The sequence below is a fragment of the Stegastes partitus genome, unplaced genomic scaffold (assembly GCF_000690725.1).
Source record: "Stegastes partitus isolate 25-593 unplaced genomic scaffold, Stegastes_partitus-1.0.2 Scaffold49, whole genome shotgun sequence".
NCBI classification, from domain to species: Eukaryota; Metazoa; Chordata; class Actinopteri; family Pomacentridae; genus Stegastes; species Stegastes partitus.
In genome coordinates this window covers 513,899-528,900 of record NW_007577780.1, presented here as the reverse complement: position 1 = coordinate 528,900, position 15,002 = coordinate 513,899, and positions in this window count along the sequence as shown.

The following is a 15,002-nucleotide window of genomic DNA, read 5'->3' as shown; positions in this document are numbered from 1 at the left end:
TGCAGGCGGCAAACAGAACAAAGACAAACGACAGAGGTGATTTTGAAGCAAATAACTTTCATAAATACAATTTTCAGCACGTTTAATGCTACCTCTAAATATTCTATCACTTCTGCCACAGTTGTTTTTTTTAAAGAATGCAGCTTTTTTTTTTTTTAACCAGCTCAATGTAACGCTTTGCAGTTGAAATGTATTTATTTATTAATTTTTAAGTTTCTTCAAACATGGATAACTGTCTCTCCGTTTAATTTTAAAATATTCATGTTTTATTTGTTGCTTCAGAGTTTTAGAGTTTTGAACAAAAATCGAATGACTCAATATTTGATTTGTGGTTTGGATGGTACCATTAGCACCAGGGGGAATCTACAGCCAACCACAGAAGCAGTGGCAGGACCACATATATAATGCATCTGATGGTGCAATAATTTATCAGCTGCACTATACGGTAGGCATTACCAAAACCCAATAGACAATGAAGTGTCTATATCATTATTTCATTAATGTTGTCTTCACTTTCATCTGTTTATTTAGAATATTCATTTATATGGCTTGTCATTCATTTATTGATGATTTGTTCATTTATCAGCTTATAGACTGTATTTTAGGAATTGTATCACAAACGCATACATCAGCTGCAAAGGGAGAGGCACACTCTAAAAGTCAACAACAATAACAATACATGAACATATGGCTCCAGTCTGTGAGTAATATTCACATACAAGAATCCCTCCTAAAATGCAGTAGCTTATAAATTATTGCAATGTCAGACAAGCTACATACATAACAATGCTCTGCTGCTGTATACTCCCCCAGACGGTAATGGTACACTCCAACTGTAAGTGTAAATCGTACATATGGAAAATAAGGATATAAGCAACAGCTTAAACATGGACAATTAAGAAATAAACTGAGAGACAATCATACATTTGCGCAGTTATCAAAAAAAAAAAAAAAAGGATAATTAAAGTTTCAACCGTACATTTCATTTGATTCATTTTGATCTTGTGGGTTAAACAAGAAGCTGCAAAGCATTACATGGACCTGGATGCGTCATACATATGCATCAGGGGGGTGTAGTTCTACAACACAAGGTCAAACACTTTGTAGTTGGGGCATAACTCTCCATAAATTGTATTCATCACTGGCTGCCAGCCATATCTGCACAGTTGTTTCTGCACAGCGCGCAGAGAAGGATGGAATATCTATTTGGTGATCTTTGTTGGGAAAAGGTTTTGGAGACACTTGGAGAGCCCAATCTGTGCTATCGCCTGTAGTTCATTAAGATTTGCTTCTAGAACCTTACGCCGAAAGATACGATTAGGTACGACACCAGATAAGAGCGACACAGCAGCTGGCAACATGTCTCACTGTTTAAACTGTCTGCATCTGGAATAACTGTTAGCAGTTTTATCATTAAAAGGACCCTGCACATACAGTTTCTGTTACTGTGCCTAACACAGATTTTCAAACTAGAGAAGTGGCAATTTAATGTCTGATCATCCCAGGTGTCCATATGGCATAAAAAAAAACCCCTCTGGGTCATTCACCTACACTGAGAAACTAAGAGCGCTCTTTTTCACATGTGGTTTCTAGTGTTCTGCTTTTGAACACTGACAGTTACAGGGAGAAAGTGGGAGGTAAGAGCTGAGGGACAAACAAAGCAAAGTAAAGCCTCCTTTTCACTGCAAGCAGAAGGCAAACACTCAAAGGGGAAGGGTGTGGGAGGGTGAAACACAGTTCACATTGCGCGGATGGGCTCAGGATATTTATAAAGCCCACCAGGCATCACGTCAGGAGAGCTCTGCTGAAAAATGTTGTTCCCAGATGGACTGCTTCAGCCAGATTTATTTATTACAGAGCAGCTTCCTCGCAGATTACGCAACAGTGTCGCAGCACGAGTGAACTCCGTGGCTCGGTGTCTGTTGCCAGCAGCCTGCCTTGCTCAAGGTGAATCAGATGCGGGTCATGTGGAGGGCATCGCTCTCTCAGCGTCCTCATCTGAAGAACAGAGCACATATCAAAAGGCTGTACAACCTTTTTAACATGCCGTTGGTCTTGTCACGACAAAGGGAGACATGAGGCATGTGGGCCACAGACTCTTACAAAAACACAGCAACCCTGATAAAGCTGACAGTAATAAAAATAGACGAGATATCAAGCATATTTTCTTGGCTTATGCAAAATAACTGATAGTTAAGATATTCTTTTCGAGTTCTCTTGGCACAGAAGCTCTAGATTCATCACAGGGCTATATTACACAAACAAAGGCCTCCCAAGCCCACAGCCTGCATGCAAGTCATGTGACCAGAGTTGGCGGCCTCTGTGAACTACACCTGAACTTAGCTAAATGGAAACAGACCAAACGCATAGTATGCGTCAGGATGAAAGCATCCCTCTGGAGAGCTGTTACTGAGGGTTTGGAGTGGAGGATGTGGGTTATCAAGCAGCACAGGAGAGCTGAAAAGCACTTTTTAAATAAATGATTGAGTCAGCATGACACTTAGTTATAAGTCTGAGTAAACATCATCCTCTAAAACTTAACATCACAGGTCAACAATCTTCACCTCATTCTTAGTTTTATTAAAGTGGAAACTGCACTTTTGACACAGAGGTCTTAGACGAGTTTTTTTTTTCCACATGTACGGCTTTCATATTTAAATCTGAGGCTGACATCAAACAGAGGGAAGAGGATTCAAATGTGATGAATGAAAAACAAATTACTGTAATCACAATCCTGTGTAAATTCTGTATGGGTCTTTTTCTCAGTCACAAAAAAACTAAAGCTAAAAAGGATATTTTGACACTCCTAAAACTGAGATATCTCGCAAAAGATCCACACAAAGTTCACATAAAAGAGAGCATAGATGGGTGTAGGAGGCAAAGCCACAGCAGCCATCCTCCTACACATGACATGCTACTGAACTTACAGAGGGGTGCGCGTGTTTATATTGCACTTGCACGTTGTCCAAGTACTATGAATATTCGGAGAGCTGGAGGAATAGCCAGTTTGTGTTTGTGCCTTTCACACAGAAGCCAAGAAGAGTAATTGCCTGCTCAACACCTCAGAGGTGAAAGGTTGGCCGTGAATGCGGGGGGTGGTCGCACAGCCTGCTGTAATTAGCCTGCAAAAGGACAAATGAGTCTTCCACCAGATCGCTGCGAGCATGTCAGATTTGGACCACTGAAGACCTTACACGATATTATCACGTCCTCTGGGAGATCCCGATTATACGATAGGCTGGACTTGAAATGAGGATGGAAACACTTTGGGGAAAGAAATGCTCCGCATGGGCTTCAACTGTTCTGGTGCTTGTTTTGCATAAGAAGTTATCTGCTTCACACAGACAAGCAGCTATTTATTCAGGCAACTTCAAGTGGCAAAGCAGTTTAAATAGGTTCAATAGTCTCTTAACTGGTTCCATAAAGTATAACTAATCTAGATAGGGGCATCTGGGTGTAATTTGGTTGAAAGGAGGATTTATATGTAGAGTAATGTGCAACACAGCTGCCCTCATGAGACATGACTGGGTTGGGTATATTGTAAAGCATTTCATCAAAATAATGAAAACTGCATAGTGACCTGTTTTCAATTGTCACAAAGCCTCAAGGAAAAAAAAAAAAAAGCAGCAATTTTGCACAATTTCTCAGTTCAACGGTTCCACCATATATGGCAAAATGGACGGACAGAAATGTATATCTCTGGTTCGATTAGACCTGGTTTCATGTAACAGAGCAATCCGAATGACACACCCCCTTTTCCTGCCACTGCTCTGCTGCCGGGCTTGGATGAGCCAGACTGGACTGAGATTGAACTGAGCCGAGGAATTCCAACATCTGGCTTGTATCTACAGCTTACGGTCATTTGGATGCAGTTGATAGTTTCCAGTAGATCCACAAAGACTGAATTGTTCTGGGTTTGGGCCTTGTCTGCCTTGGACTCAGAGGGCGTGGTGCTCTGGCGCCTGACTGCCACAGCTGGGCCTGTCTGTCAAATTCTCATGTGACACAAGACTGAGTTATCCCCAACGTGAGAATTGGGAGTAGGGATTGGGGTGGTCACCACAAGACTAGAGGGGCTTTGATGAAATGTGAGAACATGTATTTTATGTCTAAATCACCACATTAATTATATGAAAAAAGTGGCTTTGATGAGAAATTCCACTTTTCACAGCTTTTAACGACATTAGCTGAGGCAAAGGAAATCATTACACAGAACTCTTTCAGGGACCAAGAGATGACAAACACTTGCCTCAGTCAGCTAAACCACACTCTGGTGCCTCTCCTCCCCCACCAAGGTCCCACACTACACTGCAAGTTTGACAATTGGGTTCAACACCAGGTCAAGCTCTGGGTTTGACAATGGGCCAACCAGTCTTCAATGGGAGTAAAGCAGACAGCTTTCCCACAAAGAGCTCAGTCACACAGAGGGGATTCTGGCTTCATGGCCTCTCCTATTTAAACCACACTGACTGGAATTAAAGAAAATCTTTCTCACTGTGTTACAACGTTGCTGGTGCCGTTTGTTGGTGTTGTTGTTGGCTATGGACACTATCAGTTACCATCTCAGAGGGTCACTAAATCTGTTCACTCCAAGAGTCAAGCCTTTTCACTTATCCTTCTGCATGACTATTTTGTAGTTGTCACCTCTAAATAAACTCTTCTTGCACTGATATGAAAATAATACGTCACTGTGCATGTGCAGACAGTGTGTGAGGCTCGCACTGTTTCCCATCTGAGCGAATTCCTATTTGGTCCAGGCTAAAAACATTGATCATGTTTTTTTTTTAAACCTCCGGTATGTTTCGTTGGTGTATACGTGTTTGTCTGCAGTTGCTTTTCATCCCATCTTTGCGCACACATGTGTGTAACGATACACATTAATTTTTCGCTGTTTCTGTGTGTATGCTGGTGCATGGCTGGCGAGCGCTGACTGAGGGACATGGATCTTGCACACTGAGTGTGTGAACTCTGGCTGAACCCCTGGGTGTACTGTTTCAGGCACGCTCTGACAACCTCGCCCCAATGACCCGGCTCGCGACTGCACAGTTCACAGGGAGGTCCTCTACTCACGCACAGCCACCCCCTCCTCCCACTACCACCTCTCTCTCCCTCCCGTTCTCCCCTCATCCCCTATCTGCTCCCCCTGCACCCTCCTTCACCTCTCTACTCTACCCTCCCTCTGCTCTCAACTTCTCTCAATCTCTTCCTTCATGCTGTGTTTTTTTTTTTTTTTTCACAACCCCTCCTGCTTTCCCTTCTTTCTCTAATTCTATCACACTGTTGTCAACAAGACAGAAAAAGACAAGTCCTGCAGACCTGCCAATGGAGACAAAATGTCCCTAAGTACTAGACACTCTAACATCCTTATCAAGCTTGTGGAATGAGTTCTTTTTGTGGGTGACAAAATCTTCCTCCACACAGTAGTACCAGTTTCCAGGACAACAAGATTAATTGCGACGCAATCTTAAGGAGGGAAGGAAAGGTTAAGAAGGAAATAAATAGATGCCTATCACAAGAATGTTGTGTATGGTTGTTTATGAGCCTGGTTGAATTCAGTGGTAGAATGCTTTAGAGCATTTTTGAGATACCTGCATTTTATTTGAGTGTTTCCATTTTATTCTCGCTTACTATACTGGTACTGCACTTCAGTGGTAAATAGTGAACTTTAAATACACTAACTTTATTTAACAGTCTCAGTTGCTTTGTAAAGTGGGGTTTTACATTCAAAACCATACGATCAAATGTTGCACATTGGACTATCTAAAAGTAAAAAACAGCAACAGAGGAGTTATGAGAAGAAAAGCTTCTTTCTTGACACTAATGCACTGCTTATGTTGAGGTGTTGATGTGTATATGTGAAAACTGCAACACTGACAAGGCTCACTGCACAATGAATACTTTCACTTAAAGAATATTTGTTGTTGATACTTCCTGAATGCAGAACTTTTTATTACACTACAACATTGCTCAATTTTGCTTAAGTAAATAAATCTAATATGTTGCAGTGGCTCAAACTAGGGTATAGTATACCGTGTATTGTATGAATTGTGTTTACATTCATGTCTTTTGCTACATACTAATTGCTTTGCAAAAGTATTATTGCATTTTAACCGTTTTGACTTTGGGTAAGAAAGGCTTAATTTCCTTTTCTTTATCTGATCTTTCAATTATTGCAGAAGTTTTTTTTATAGTTTTGTCTTAAACTTTATATTAAATCCATTCTTATACTTTGAATCACATCACATACTGCAGCTGCAGCTTTACTAAATGATGCAAAAGTCTGAATACTGCAGATATTGGTTTTAATAAAATACCTTGAGCTACTTCTTTTTTTTTTTTTTTTAAATGCTGGCATGATGTATTATTAATCAGCGATGCCATCTGAGGTGCAGTCAAAGCTATGCTAGACGTTTAGGTAAAAAGTGGGGAAAATCTGCATTCTACTGTAAATGAGAGGGCGTATTCTTAAATCAATGCTAATATAAATCAAAAGTACTTCATTAGTCATTGGGAGTGAATTATTCATCTCCAAGCGAAGAAGTCTTGATGTTGACTTGCTCTGCTCTGGATAACATTACCCTGTTTTTTCCTCAGTCAGTGAGTCATTGGCAGTTTCAACATAGCCCTCAGTGATTTTGGTCATGTAGCCCAGGAAATATGATGATTCAGTGTGTATTTCAGTATTGTGCACATGCTGACCCATGATTTACTCTTCAAGCCTTGTAGTTCAAGAGGCGGTGGTATGTTTAGAGGAGTGAAAAGTGGAGGTAATGCATCATTAAAAATGGCTCCAAAACAAAATGCCAGCGATCAGGCTAACTGTTTCTGTCAGGCTGTGGTCTGACTTTCTTTGCGGCCACCTGATGTGATAGGCAATAAACAAACACTTCATAAATCTAGAAAGTATTCCATCTCTATCAATGTGTGTCTTGTGCCGTGTCATAGGTCTTCAAACCTCTCATTGCTGATCACCCCACCAGTCATCTCATTAACTCCCTGCCAACCTCTCCCTAACCCCTGGTACAAGCTTTACTCTTGACATTATGGGAGGGACCACTTATCCACTCAAAGGGCCCATGCTGTGCTGCCTGTGCAAACTGCCTGATTAGTTGGCCACCCCTGACTTGCTGTTTGGTCTGTGAGTGTGAAATGATAGATTGTCTCTCATTTGTCTTATTCGAAAAGCCTTTATATGCTCCTGCTTCATCCACATCCACCTGGTTCTTGTGTTAGATGAAGTGCACTTGTGAAGAGTCATTTTTGAAGTCAAGAAAAGGAAGAATGAGCAATGAAGTGCTTTTTATTGTACATTTACGGAACAAGAAACTACTTTCAGTTTCTCTGATATTGCTTGATTTCACTCCACAGACAGAGTGTTTTCTCTGTGTGACCGCACGGTTTGGTTTTCACAGTGCAGAGTGTCCAGTGAGAATAGTAACATGAGCCTTTGCAAAGACACACAAGGATGAGAGCTTTAAAAACAAACCTTCATCTGACTGTCAGAAAAATATTTATTGGGGAAGGTGGCTCTCCTCACCCTCCCATCCTCAGAATGACCTCCGTTTACCCAGGGCATGCCCTCTTTCCCCACACACCCCACAGAACTCCTGCTGGAAATGGGTTTGTGTTACAGGGCCCCTGGGGGGCTCACAGCAGGGGCTGGAGGCCGTCAAGAGCAGGCCCCTTCAGCCATGGACAGCTCCTCCGCTCTCGCAGAGTCAGCAAGGGAAAGACCTGAACTTGGAATGACCCCACCAAGCAAAGTCCCCGATGGGTTCATCTACAGGCCACAGCTCCAGTTCCCCTCACCCCTAAATTTTCCTGCTCTTCTATTTTTTTGGGACCTGTTTTTCCAACTAGACCAATACATTTTCCAGAGAAGTATCACTCCCCAGCTCTCCCCCTCCCACCCCCCCAAGCCTTCCTGCTTCCCGTTCTCCCTCCCTCCCTCCCTCCCAGAGTCACCTAGTTAACTCCTTTTACTCCTCTCAGAAAGAGGAAAGGCCTTTCAAGTTTATAGCCCCTTCAGATACTTCCTCTGCTTTACACCTGCCTTTGTTATGTGGTAACAGTTTTCTTGCAGTTTTCATCTTGAAGACATGATAAAGTAGGATGCCGTGTGAGTGAACTGTATTAGATCCTCCTAAACTTGCTACAACATTAAACTGCTGCTGTTGTGTGTCAACGTCATGCATCAGAATGAATTTAATACATAATATAACTCTAAAAATGACCGTTCTTCATCGCAGGGACTTTTACTGATAACAACTTGGTTATCAGGAACAAGCCGGCAGACAGAAAGCAAGATAAGCACTGAGTCATATTGAGTCATATTTCTGACCACATGATGAATTCAAATCTTCTTTCAGCTCTGTTTTGGTTTTCACCACTTGCTGAGGGAGGCTCCAGTAATATTCACCAGCAATGTACATATTTGCAGACTACCGTATGTGTGTTTGACAACATGACATCTCTAAAATTATGTAACACAACAGCGAGATACAGATAACTCATGTTACATCATCGACGCGCTGGTGCTGACAATGTAGTAATAATTGCTGAATGGACAAGAGATAAGATATGACTTAATCTTTTCTGCTTGACAAGATTTTTGGATCAAACGAATGTCATTACTGCCTGCAGTGTGAACCCACGGTTTCTTTCAGCAGCAGAACTTACATTCAGTCTCTTCAGACAGGAAATCCTTTTCAGTCAGTAAAGTCTAAATGACCCAACAGCTGTGATGTGTGACATGATACTTCTCTATCATGACATTTGGTGTCTCAAAAAAAAATCCCAAAAAAACTGTAAGTCAGTGAGTCACCAAGTTTGGGTCAATGTCACTAAGAACTGGAATCCTTTGCATCTGACTCTGAACTCGTAACTGCTGCTCAGGCAGTAAAAGCAGTGGACTTTTCCACTCAGCCTGAGCCTCTGTGAGCTCAGAGCAGAGCGGCTGGCAGAGAACCAGACACCAGCACTGGTACTATAAAGGCTTAAAGACAGACAGGGCTCCAGAGGCACTGGCAAGCTTTCCCCCCTATGAATTTTGCATAATAAAGTCCTTTACACTCAATATCCTCACCTTAGTTGTCCACCATTTATGATACCAGTGAGGGGGCCTGATGGATTTATAGGTATTAAAATGTCCCCCAGAAAATTGGATTTCTATTAAATGCTATGCTAAGGAATTTTAACAAGGAAAGCTAATTTGTTGGCAAGGCCTTTTCTGCTTTCCACTTGAAAAAAAGTGGGAAAGTGTCGATGTGAAACACAAGGCACGTCTGTAGCTTAGATTCTGCATTTTACAAGGTATTTTGTGAGATTAGTTTTAATGCAGATCAAGCTGGATTTAACCGTCGAGAAGTGAAGTAAACAAAAGCATCTAAATGAGAACAGCACCCCATTGCACATGTAGCAGTAATTGCACACTCGCTGCTACTTCCCTAAAACATTGATGCCTTTGCACCCCCATGTGGTGTAGCGATAAAGTTACACGCTTGTTCGACGCTGGCACAAAGTGGATCTGATGGAGCTGTTCGCTTTGATGATCTCATGTTGGTGGTTTTTAATTTATTATTTTCTACTTTTATTTTCCGAAGCCCCTTCTGAACATTCGCTTTAATTTTATTTGACTCTCTGCGGCTTCTGATGGAGTCATGAAAGACGTGCATTATTCGGTTTGAAGATCCATCATACTGGGTGTCAAACACAGTCCATTTGTTGAAAAAGAGCAACTCTTTTTCAAAGACAGAAGCGAAGAACTAAAAGACATGGGCCTGTGATTGAGCTGTCACCAAGATGTAAAATATAGCACCGCTCCATTAACAATAGCTGAGAGATGGTTTTTATGGACTCACAGCATATTTGAGCTTTTATATCGAAATGAATTTTATTCCACAATTGTTCGCACCAGTGAACAGGAAAATGTATCCTTATAGGCTGTCTTAAAAACCGTTTACTGTAGTTGTGTGCTCTCAGAGATACTTTTATCTTCTTTCCAATTTATTCTTTATGGAAGAGCTCAGTCCACTCATCCTTAATTTAAGGACACGCTTTGTTTATAAGAATAATGCATATTTACAGAATTTACTGCTCATGTGTGGAGGTGTTTTAGTATATTTTTATTACTTAAAAGTTATTAGGCAAAATTAACAAGCACACAGCATGAAAAGAAATGGCAGTCTGTGTTATAAAAAAGAAAGTGAAATTGATTGTTGAAAATGTTTGAGGAATTCCACCTACTGTACATAAATTCATATCATCGTAATTAAATGTACATGAGTCTAAATCTTCTTGTAACTTACATAACTATTACAAGTAAAAAGTAATTTGCTACCAAGAAAAAAAAAAAAATCTTTGTAAGCAACCTTTCCAAACCTGCTTATCCCAAGGTTGTTCTGGCATGAGAAAGGCTAAATCACAGATCTAAAGTGAGTTGATGGAAAAGGATAATACTCTAATCTCAGCTGGATCTCTGCAAAGTTAAAGGGCACATTGAAGAATGAAAAGGATTACGATCTTCTCTGACAACTGACTTCATGCTTCCTTTTTTTTTTTATGTTCTGATGAGAGAATCAAACAACAAAGACGGAGAATGGGGGGAAAAAAGCAACTTCTCAGACCTGAGCAGATATCCAGCCTTGTGTTTGGGATGAATTAGGCTCATGATTCATGTTCCGTCGTGTTTTAACATTCATCATCATTTTCAATATTGCAACCTTTCCGGAAAAAAAAAAAAAAGGCAAGCAACAAAAATTACAGAATTTTTAAAAGGCATTGGGACAAATTTGCTAAGCTGAGCCAAGATAACAACAAAAACGCAGTTCTCAGAAGAGGAGAAACCCCATCTACTGTATAATTTTTGTTTGGTTGAATGCTCCCTTGAAATAAGCCGACTTAAGTTAGCACAAGACGAGACTGTGAGTCACTATGTATATATATATATATATATATAAATAACATAATAATCTCTTGACCCTTTATGAACTTCAAGTAATGCCTGACCTCTGCTGGTGCTCTTAAAGAACTACAACATCTTCAACCTCCCCTTACTGGTCATGCATTTGAACTACAGTGACCTCTTACTTCCGTACACACTGGAACATTTATAGCAGAGCTACACAAAAATGTATTTTCAGGAACTGATGCATCATAGTCTAACAATAAACAAATGAATAATTATGTTGCACTGAGGCTTTCCTTAGCTTACTGGAGGAGATTATTTTAATTTTACACTGAATAGCCTTTGCCAAAAAAGGACTAAATGTGGTTTTCTTCTTATTATTAATATTATTATACATGGTGCATCATCTGTTAATAGTACAACAAATCACAGGTCTTCAAATGTGAGACCTGCAGACCTTCTAAACAAGAGTTTGAGTCCCAGTTTCTTTCTTTTTTCCACCTTAAAAATGACAAGATGGTCACAGCATCTTATTCTTTATAGATGTAAAATAACCGTCAGACTTGCATTGCTCTGATAAACAGTGTTAACACAAGGTCTCGGAGGCTATAGTGCAGGCCAGATGTAGTGACGCTGTGTTTTCACTAGATGGCAATCCTTGACTGATTCACTCCATTAATCATAGTGAAGGAACCTTAATTAGGAACACTTGCCATTTTTTAAAATTCTTAAACAAACGATTACGGTAATTTCATCCAATATCAGTGGTAATGGAGTTGTTTAGATGTAAATGTATACAGAGAGAACACACAATTTTCTCAGGAGCGCATTATTAAGATACTCAAATCAGTTTCATTTTAAAATATAAAAGTCCCCCAACAAAACTCAGTTCATGCAATCAAGCGATAAAGTTTCTATCTTTGCATGAGTTTAGTTATGTAATCTTCCAAATTATGCACAGACTGTCATAAGTGAATTAAACATGATAGTTGTTGTGATGTAGTTTATTAACCAAACTGGATGTGTTTCCAATATGTTTTTAGGCAAGGCAACAACAGCAAAAGAATAATACCAATAAAAAAAAGTCCAGCCTTGCTTGGACACTTGACTGCCTGCTCGATCCCATGTTAGAAGTCTGTAATGTTATATGAGTGACCATGTGATTCATTATGTATTACTATAGTACTATATGCAGACTGCTATGTAAAACCAACCAAACCTATTTACCTATTAATGTAAAACATTTGCCATGAAAATTTAATGTACCAATGCTATCCTTGTGACACGATCACAAAGGAGAGGAGGGAACAATTGTTGTGATTCAAACACTGGTCGTGCAGACTTTCTCTAATAATGCACTGTCAGTGTTGGGAGCTAAATATGACTGTAATGTCACCTGGAATGTAATTGTTATGAAAATACTTTTGCAACCTGTGGCAAAATAGCAGTTGTAGCTGCTTTTCTACGTTTAATTTGAGGTTTGTGGTGATGAGTCAACTTAACCTTTTCAAATGATTATCTGTTATTGGACATACAACAAACAACCAAGCTGTAACCTTTCAGCAGGACAATTTTCCAATCAGAAGATGTATAAGTCTGACTGTTTGAGCAAAGGAATACCTCATTTTCAACAAACTGTTGTGTCTTGAACATGACTCACCTTTAAACACAGTCATTTGAGATACGTGCGCTCAGTGATTATTCTTAATGTGTTTGGTGTGAAAATAAGATGTGCAGACATGTTGAAAAACCGCCATGACTTTTAACAATTTATGCAGCTGCACTTATCTGTAAGTATATGACAACAAACCAGAATTGAACAAAGTACCTTTCTGTGCATTGTGAAATGTAGTTTTATAGTTTGTCAGATCATAATTATGATGTGTTTTGACAACCGCTTCAGTCGAGTCCGCGGCCGGGTTCAGTTTTGCACACAGTGCAGCACACAGACTTTAGATTTAACAACTTTTGACAGAGTCCTCCCTCTTGTTTAAGCATTGCTCACAAAATTCTCTCACCAAAGCTCTCAGATGCAACATTTATTGTAGTGCTGACATCCATTGTTTGATTTGTTTTGTTTGTCAAGGTCAAGCATATGCATTTCTTCGCTTCATTAAGTGAATCTGAGAAGCTCAGCAGTTACGTGGCAGGATTCTCTGTCACAGTATGCATATCAGTTTCTCTGCAGATTAAATCATCAGAGTATCCTCTCAGGTGACTATTGTTTTTGTTTTTAAACATTGCTTCATTATTTTTAATGCTATTACTCAAGGTCCTCATCCTGCTGCAACCACAGAATAGTGATATTGTCACTGTTCTTCGCTTCTTCCTGAACTGAAAAATAAGTAGTGTTTGGAAACTGAAACTCGGTTAGACCCAGACTGTCATTGTATTCTAATAAGGTGTATGTGCTCACAGGGGGAATGGCATTCAGATTTATTCTCTAATTAGGAGAGATGAGTCGGGATTAAAGGCAAGGAATGCCGAGGGCTGGGGCTAAGCTGCTCACTTATGCATGTATGCCACACAACACATGAATAAATGATGGAATAAGCATGTACAACATCATCACCATAATGGTAGATGATGAAAAATTGGAGGAACACGAAAGATAGTAAGAAAGACTTGGGGGCAGTATGACAGAGCTTAGAGAGTTAGAAAAGTGGTTTATATGAAGACACTTGTGTGGAAATGTGTGATTCCCATATGCTTCATACTTCATAAACTATGTTTTAAATTTGCAATGTGATTATTTACACTTACCATGATGGAACTTGCTAATCATCCCATGTCCTGCTTTCAGTGCAAATGACAGTGAGTGTTTGACATATTTCATGATTACAGCAGCAGAAATTGTGCCCACTGTCAAATCAGCTCTCCTTACCAATCATCAACAGAAGCCTTTGTGCATGTTGACAACCTGTCTGCTCCTGGAGGGCATCATGTCCGCCTTGCTTTAGGATAACTGGCAGTGATCGCTGAGCATGCAAGCACTGTCTCATATTAACTGGTCACAATTAGCCGAGCAATTGCCCGAAGCTGAAATCATCCCTTAAATAAAAGTGAGAAGAAAGACAGAAAGGAAAAAATGGTGTAAACTTGGAAGTTCACGTTTGACATGGCATCTTTCCTTTATTTTGGGGCAAATGAGTCAGCATGAGTCACAAAGGCTATCTTTGGCTTTGTTTACTGTCGTATTCCCAGGACTCCTTTTTTTACAGCAAGTCTGCGTCTGAAGACTCTGAATTCAACAGTGGCTGCAGCGCGACAAAGCAAAAGCAATCCCCCTCATAAGCTAAGTGTCCTGTAACCTTGTCTTAAATTCTAGCTGCGCTTCAATGATGAACGATGAGATGTTTTGTTATTCTTGTCAGTCTTCTCGCGTGAGAGATGCATGGGCTCCCCTGCAGTCCTCCCAGCTTCCTCCAGCTTGGATAATCCAAACAGATGTGGACTTCCCTGAATGCCCCCCATCAGTCCTGTGCCCCCTCTCACATCAACTAATCTCAGCCATGCCTGTGATAGCAGAGAGTACCATCTGCTCTGCTCCAGCCCTCTTTGAGATGGGCAGACCTCCACATCTGGACTCGTGCCCGCCCCTCCTCCTTTTCCTCCTTTTTATCCCCTCTGTATACCGGCTCTATCACTCACACAGAGTGCAACAAGGATTTAAAACCTCATCAGGCTTTATAGTCTTAATATATCAGTGTCACAATCAGGGATGGTGGTGGATGTTAAACTAATCTAAAGTTAAGTGTTTCGCTGCGTTTTTATGGGGAACATTTAAGAAAGACCCTAGCAGTCATCTGTCTCTGTTTAACTCGTAACATTAAGTGTCAGGCGGACATTTCTAAACAAGAACATCACAAAGCATGTTTTCAAAAACTGCTCCGTTCCTATGAAGCCTGGAAAGGGCCAACGTTTTGTTGTTGTGTTTGCTGTTTGTTGTTAGACCTATAATCAGCTTACAAACTGATGCATACAAAGTGAAAAACAAAATTCGTATTTAAATGGTTAAATCATGAAATGAAGTGTTTCAATATTTTGTCAAACATGATCATGAATTAGGGTGTTTTTTTTTTTTTGGGGGGGGGGG